At 25.0% G+C, this 7,810-nt stretch overlaps 1 long non-coding RNA gene across 1 annotated transcript; it reads right to left on the bottom strand.

Annotated features, from left to right (window-relative positions):
- Positions 1-5,770: 5,770 nt before the first annotated feature.
- LOC120068111 (uncharacterized) lies at positions 5,771-7,450 on the bottom strand. The gene is made up of 2 exons (XR_005479095.2): positions 7,066-7,450; positions 5,771-6,162 (listed from the first exon to the last, which is right to left on the bottom strand). It is a non-coding gene; the product is annotated as an uncharacterized LOC120068111 (long non-coding RNA).
- Positions 7,451-7,810: the final 360 nt, after the last annotated feature.

Genomic DNA, 7,810 nt, shown 5'->3' with positions numbered 1-7,810 from the left:
AAGTCATGTATATCCCATATAAGCTAAATGGAGACTTTAAGTAGACGAAATAAGGTGTTCCTCAATGATAAGAAAGTATATTGAGGTTTTCACGTTGCGATATACACATATTTTTCTATGGGTAATACTTAGATACATCCCATGATGCACCCATCTTTTTGCATCTCTTTCCACTACTATCATAAAAAAATTGGAATATTTAAAAAAAAAAATTAGATAGGATGCACAAAGATAGATATTACCCCTAATGTACTTAAGTAATTTTCTTTTTCTATTCATATTTGTGTTAAGATAACAAATAAATTAGGTAGTAAGATTTTCAGCCTCGTGGTTAATTACTCTTGTCCATTACTAATCATGTCTTTCTTTTAATCCTTTCAATATACACACTATCATTATATTCAATTTTCATTGATACATAATATTTCTATTGATATTTTCACATATCCATAAGTTCGATATTGACATAAAAGATGAGTCGATATTTTCATTATATTGTAAAAAATTCATGAAACGAAAAAAAAAATATTACAAATGTAAATATAACATAAATAATAGGGTTGTCTTTAAATATAGAAAAATGGACTAAAATATTTTTAAAATATAGCAAAATTTTAAAACTATCAATGATAGATGTTGATAGACATTGATAAACTTCTATCAGTGTCTATCAATGTCAGTGATAGACACTGATAGAAGTCTATTAGTGTCTATCAATATCTATCATTGATAGTTTTAAAATTTTGCTATATATTGTAAATATTTTTAACAGTTTTATCATTTGAAATAATTTTCCTAAATAATAGGTCTTTTAACTGGTTTAAATAATGAAAATTGTTATTTATTAAATTTAATATATATAATTTTAAATTTTTTGTTTATAATTTTTTTTAAAAAAATTTTCATCAGTATCAATACGTTCGTCGACAAAAATAATGTTGCTAGGTTAAGAAGATAATTTTAAACATAATTTAAAATTATGTTTACAACTATCTCATATCACTTCTTTTTATAAACTACCAGTTAACTCACCTAGAAATCATCCATAGCTATTTCTCAAACTTTAAGGCTTAAAAGTATTTTCTTTTTAAACTTCAAAGATCAACTTAAATCGATTACAAATATAAGAAGATCAAGGGTATACATAATTTACGTAAATCATTATTTGTACATCCTACGATTGCCTTTATATTTTGATCATGACAAGTCGAAGTCCCATCCCAATGCCAACATAAATAATTTATCCTTTTTATAAGAATCCACCCGCATATTTTTTCTCTAGATGTCTCTGTCTAACAAAAGAAACACATGTACGAAATGTCATAAAATTATTAAAAAGTGATTTCGATTATATTTTGACTAAATTTACTCATCTTTTTTTTTTTTTTTTTCCAGCTCAACTGAACTAATACGCAATATAGGAATATAAAAATATATAAGTTAAAAGAATAAAGAAAAAATTGGTACATAAGAAGCTCTGATTAGATAATTAAGTTGATGGAAAAAAAAAAGATAGATGGAATATATTTTGTTTTATTTCTATTTTAAAAACAATGAAAATTTTACTTTTATCGTTTTCAAATTATTACATGGTGATGATTGGACAAAAAGCATACATTTTTGTGATTTGATGGAAAGGTATAGATAAATGCCAATTCACGAGAATTGCTATTTTATTAGTATTTATTTATTTTCAAAGCGTGTATATTGTTATTGGAGTAATTGTTTTAGATTTAAAAAAATATTTTGTTATATTGGTAAATGAATTGACTCATTTTATTATATTTCATAATAGAAAAATGTATTTTTGCTTCATAAGTTTTAGATTTAGCTTCTATTTAGTGATTAGGTTTCGAAATATTATATGTAGTTTTGAAATTTTGAGTTTGATTTTCAATTTTGTTCCTAGATTTCAAAATGTGCAATTTAATTCGTAAAATTTAAATTTTATTTCAATTTGATTTATAGACTTATAGATTTAAACTTTTAACCTCCATTTTATATTAACTATTGTTAATATTTATTGTTTAATTTAAAATAATTATGTAGTGAAATTTAAATTTTAAAATTTTAATAATGATAAAAAATAGTAACATTTAATTAATTATATATTTTTCTAAAAATTTATTTAATAGACATTGACATTAATAACAAAAAGACACTCTTTAGTAAAAAAATCAAAGTTAAAAAATGAAATCTTGAAATCTATGAGCCAAATTGAAATAAAAACTCGAATATGAAAGGTAAATTTGTATCATTTTAAAACTTATGAACTAAATCAAAATCAAACTCAAAACATAAGGATCAAATATATAACCTTTTAAATTTAGGGACTAAATAAAAATTAGATCCAAAATCTAAGGAAAAAAAAGATATTTTTCTCCACTAAGCACTTGATTTGACACTGGCCATGAGTTCATGGTGTATTATATATAATTTCGTGACCAAATAGATAGTTTTGGTTGCTTTCTAATATATTTATACATATACACTTTTAATTTGATTTTTAATGCATTTTTTTAAAAAAATCATTCCTTCTGTTTAATTATGTTTGGAATGCATTTTTAAGTGTTGAATTTTCAAAATAAGTTATTTTGAAAAAAATTGAAATGTTTGGCAACTATTCAAAATAATTTTGAAATGTATTTTCAACAATTTTTGTTAAAAATGTCTAAATAAAAATGAGTTTTTTCAAAAATACTTTTTTTCTCAAGTTAATCTAAACAGACCTTTAGTTTTTAGAAATAATTTTTTTCTCTAAAAATCTTTAAGGCCCATTTGAATTTGTAGATATTGTTTCATGGTACAGATATTAAATATTTTGGAATTTGAATGTCTCCACTTTAAATGTCTAAAATAATTAAGTATATGTTTGGATATGAAGAACCGTTAATATAAAAAATTTAAATTTAAAAGATATGTGTTCAGTATACTAAATAGAAACCAAAATTAAATAATGACTTAATTAAATTGAAGAGCAATTAAAGTAAATTAATTAGAATACTAGTAACTAATAATAATAATTTATAGGCTAAATTATAAAAAATGCCCTAAGACTTTGTAATTTATGTCAAAAAATATCCTTAGACTTTCAAAAATGGTTTAAAAAAAATGTCATTATCGTTAGTTTTGGATGGAAATCGTTAAAGTTTTATTTTAAAACTGTCCATGAACTTTCAAAAGTTTCAAAAATACTCTTAATACTAAAAAAATTAAGAAACTACCTTTCTCATTAGTATATAAAGAAAAATCGTTAATACCTCGTTACAAAAATCATTTTAAAATAAAAAAAAAAGAGTTTAAAAATGTTTCTATCGTATTTTGGTGATCAATTTGTTTAAAGTTTTCTTAAGTTTAAAAATAACTAAATTTAAAATAAACTATACAGATATCCTCATTTTTTATATAATACTTTAATTTTTATTTTAATTTTTCAATTCTTGATTTACACCAATTTTTCCAGCAACAAAAACTTTAAGTTCAAACATAAAATTCTACAAATTTTCAAAATTAAAATCTCCCCTCAAAACAAACCAAAACGATAAAGAGTCCAACAAAAAAGTGTATTTAGCTATATACACACTCAACTACTAACATATAATTTAAAAAAAAAAAAAATATTTAAGTCCTAAAATCTCTTGGTGTTTCTTTTATTCTCTTTTTTCTTATTATAGTCCATATATCTTAATTAAAGTGTGCAATTTTATTTATTTACTCATTTTAGATAAACAAACACAAATGGTTAATAAAAAGGAAGTAAGAGTATATTGAAGAAGGGATGAGAGGAACCAACAGATGGAAAATAGAAAAGTAAAACAATATTAACCGTTTTTTTTTTTCATATGGCAGTAAATGTATTTTTTAATTTTTTTTTTTTTTAAGTTTAAGGGTGTTTTTGAAACTTTTGAATGTTCATAGATATTTTTTATACAAAAAACTAATGATTTCCATCTAAAGCTAATAGTAAGAATACATTTTTTTAAAATTCATTTTAGAAGTATAAGGATATTTTTGAAACTTTTGAAAGTTCAAATGTATTTTTGACATAAAGTACAAAGTTTAGAGGTATTTTGTATAATTTAGCCTAATTTATATTAAATAGCTAAGATAGCATAAGATATAATTATAAAGGTATTAACTGAAATTTATTAAGTCTAAATAATATATTTATATTTAGTAATGAATTGAAATTAATAGTAATGAATAATTGATAATCATTTATTAATTAATTATGCTATATTTTTATGGTTTATCTTCTAAGTATAAAAATTCTACCACTATGTTAAGGTATTAAAAAACTTATGTCAGATGAGTTTTAAAGATGGATATTTAGATTTTAAAAAGTAAAATTCTGTGGAACAAATAATAATATTAAATATCTGTCGTTGGAAAAAATCTACAAAACAAACAGGTTTAAACGAAAATATTTGACATACATGATTATTTTTCCTTATAATTCAACATTTTTTCAAATAAAAGTTTATTTCACCTTCTATTTATTTGCATCCATTCTTTTATGAGTTCAATAAAATCTAGGGTGGGGATTCTGATCAAAGTTATATGTTTTAATTATTTGAGTGGTTTCACGTTCACTAACTTTTTCATTTTTATTTAATTATTAAAGGCAAGAAATTTGAGTAACCCCAATTTTGAGTTCTTCATTGTCAGAGGTGATTTTAGACCATGGACAGAAAATAGGGACAAAATCAATCTGACTAAAAAAATAATAAGGTATAGGTCAAAAATAGCACTAGGTCCATGGAGAGAGTTAACTCGAGAGAAGCCCAATTTGATGGGACGTGTCTCGTGTCTGTTTTGGCCCAAAGCATTATCCTAGAACCAAAATGGGTTTAAGGAAAAGTTGTTCAACCTTGGCCAATTATTGAAACTTGTGTGGCAAACACCACATCGGATAAGATACAATTTATGCAATATGAATTTTTGCATCAACATACCTCAGTCATCTAAATAATGTATTTGTTGTGTGTATCTCAGTCACCTCAGCTATAGTTATAAAGGAATATTACATGTTAATAAAATGAATAATGAATCTTCTTTCCCTAAAATCTTAAATTTCAAGTGCAAGCTAAGACTCAAAGTAGAAAAATGATTTCTACATACTAGTTTTTGTATCTTTATAGTGATTTTATCATAAAAAAAGTTAAAAGCTACTTTTTATTTTCCTTTTAGATTTTGAAACTTAGCTTGAAGTTAAAAACATAACTCTAATAGATATATAAAAAAAAAAAAAAAAAACCCATAAAAATGTTTATGATAAATGGATTCTAACAAATTCTCTGATCAAGTTACACTACAAGAAACAACGGATACGATAGCTAACGAAAAAGATTATAGAAGACCTTTTATAACTTTTTTCGAAGGTCCTGATAATCCTTATTATTAAAAGTCTGAGACTTTTTATATCGTTTTTATATAGTCATATTGGATGCTATAATAAAATATGAGGGTATAGCTTATTTACATTGCTATAAAAATATTTAATAACGTCTTTTTATTAAAGCTATAATATGTTTATATAACTTTGCTCATGACTATAAAAGGTACAATTTTTTTTCTTAACAAGAATGGTTTCTATATCATTCTTCATATTTGTGGTTAATAAACTCATGACTTGAACTCAACCCACACATATTAAATACTTCATAACACATTAAATACCATGATTTTCATTCATAATTGAAATTTTATACCAAAAAAAAAGAAAAGTAGTGTAATCATTTCCTAGAACAAAGTATACAAATGATACAAATAAAGTAACGTATCTTTCATTTTTATTTTTGCAAGTAAATAAAATATTTTACAAACTTTCTCTGTTCACTTATAATTCCTAAGATTCTCTTGATCTCCCAATGAACATTTCTTTTGAAAATTGATTTGTACCTTTTGATGGACACTTATTAAACAAAAAAATATAGACACATATTAAATAAACAAACATAACAAAAGAAACCTATTGAATTAATAGCACAAGTCATTTAGAAATCTACTGACACAAAACCAAAAGAACAAATTACAATTCTCTAAGAAACTCTATTTTAGCAATTCTCTAAGAAAAATACATTGATCACCACAGGCCGTAGAGAAGAGGTCCATCACATATACTAGCTTACTTCATTGACCAAATAGTTCATCTCCAGGTATCTAAAATGAAAAAGAGAGAGAGATAAAATCTTACATCAAACTAAATCAAAACTTGTTTATAGAAGAAATATTACCAATTGAATTGAAAACGTCTTCTAAAAATAGATTTTTATGGCCACTATGCATAAATAAGAAATAGCATCAAGATTCCATCACACACAATTTGTTTAAATAGACATAGCCTAGTTAACAGAAGTTTTCAGTCATAAGTGAGTTTACAATGATCACAATAATGAAAGGATTTTGAATTCACTCCTGAAATGATTTTCCCCAAAGTACTTTTTTTTCAGCCAAATAGATAACTCTGAAAATGCTAAGAAATCAACCATCAAAGAAAACTTAAATTGGTTTGAAGAAAAAACTTGTCTTTTTTCCCCTTTCTTTGGTTTCTCAAAAGCCAAACAGGACACACATAGAGAGAAAGATGAATCATTGAGACTTGGGCTTCATTTTATTTTGCTTGTAAAATAATGGGTTTTTTTTATTCTCCATGAAAAAGAAGGGAAAAGAACAAATTTCTATTGATTTGGAGAAAAACAGAGTATTTCTCCAAAACAAAATAAATTTCTATTGTTTTTCAAGGAACGAATGAATCAGAACATGAAATTTTGATCTGGACAAAAATTTTCAATGATATATTTTTATTTCCTCAGTTTTCTCAGAAGCCAAACAAAAGAGAAAGGATAGAAAATTAAAAGAAAATTAAAATTGAATACCTGATAGGCTAGACACAACACTCACAGCTTTTTGCTTAGATTTCTTATTAGAAACATCCAATTTCACAATCACTTTCTCCACAAAAATGAAACAAAAAAACAAGTATCATAAAAACTGAATCCAGAAATGGGAGGAAAAAAACCATCAAATCCATGAAAGAGAAAGAAATCGACATGTCGTACGTACCTTCATTGATGTAAAGATTAAAACACAGAATCAAAGAGAGTTTCAGAGAATTTAGAGATTCGAGAAAAGTGATGAAATGTTTGGACATGAAAAGACTTAGAATGAACCAAATTTATAGTGAAGAAAATATGTGGAGAAAGAGAAAGGGCAGAGGAGGGTGACGACCAAGTCATGATGAAAGGTCTCAAATGAAGAGTCAAGGAAATGAGCAAAGCAAAGAAAAAGAGAGAGGGATCAAAAAGAGGAACATGTTTTGTTTCAAACTAAGTTGTTTTGTCTTTTTCTTCCCGTTGATGTCGTAAACGTAGGAACCCTACAGCTATAATAACTGATTGAGTAAGACTAAATCCTGTAGGGAAGGAGGATCCTAATAGTATTGCCAGGTGATATAATGTTGAAAAGTGCCCAATGTATTATACCTCAGATTTTTTGTATAGTGTTTCAGGTTAGAAAGAATATCTCAAATTCTACCTAAATAAAGCAAGGACACCTAACTTATGCCCTTCTTTCATAAACCATGATGAAAACATTATGAAATATTAAAAACATCAACTTATTTCACTCTTCAAACACTTCTTTGTCAATTATATGTTTTTCTCTACCAACATTCTTTCCCAATTTTCATATATTTCCTTCTCAAACCACATTTTTAATGTACTTGATCTTGAACAACTTGTTGAAGTATAAGTCACACTAACTATTCTGCTAGCTTCTTGAAGTATCTACATAAATAGCTTAAGTGTAA

The sequence above is a fragment of the Benincasa hispida genome, chromosome 12 (assembly GCF_027475165.1).
Source record: "Benincasa hispida cultivar pf3 chromosome 12, pf3_genome.v1.1, whole genome shotgun sequence".
Classification (NCBI taxonomy): Eukaryota; Viridiplantae; Streptophyta; class Magnoliopsida; order Cucurbitales; family Cucurbitaceae; genus Benincasa; species Benincasa hispida.
This window is presented reverse-complemented; position numbering and strand designations above follow the sequence as displayed.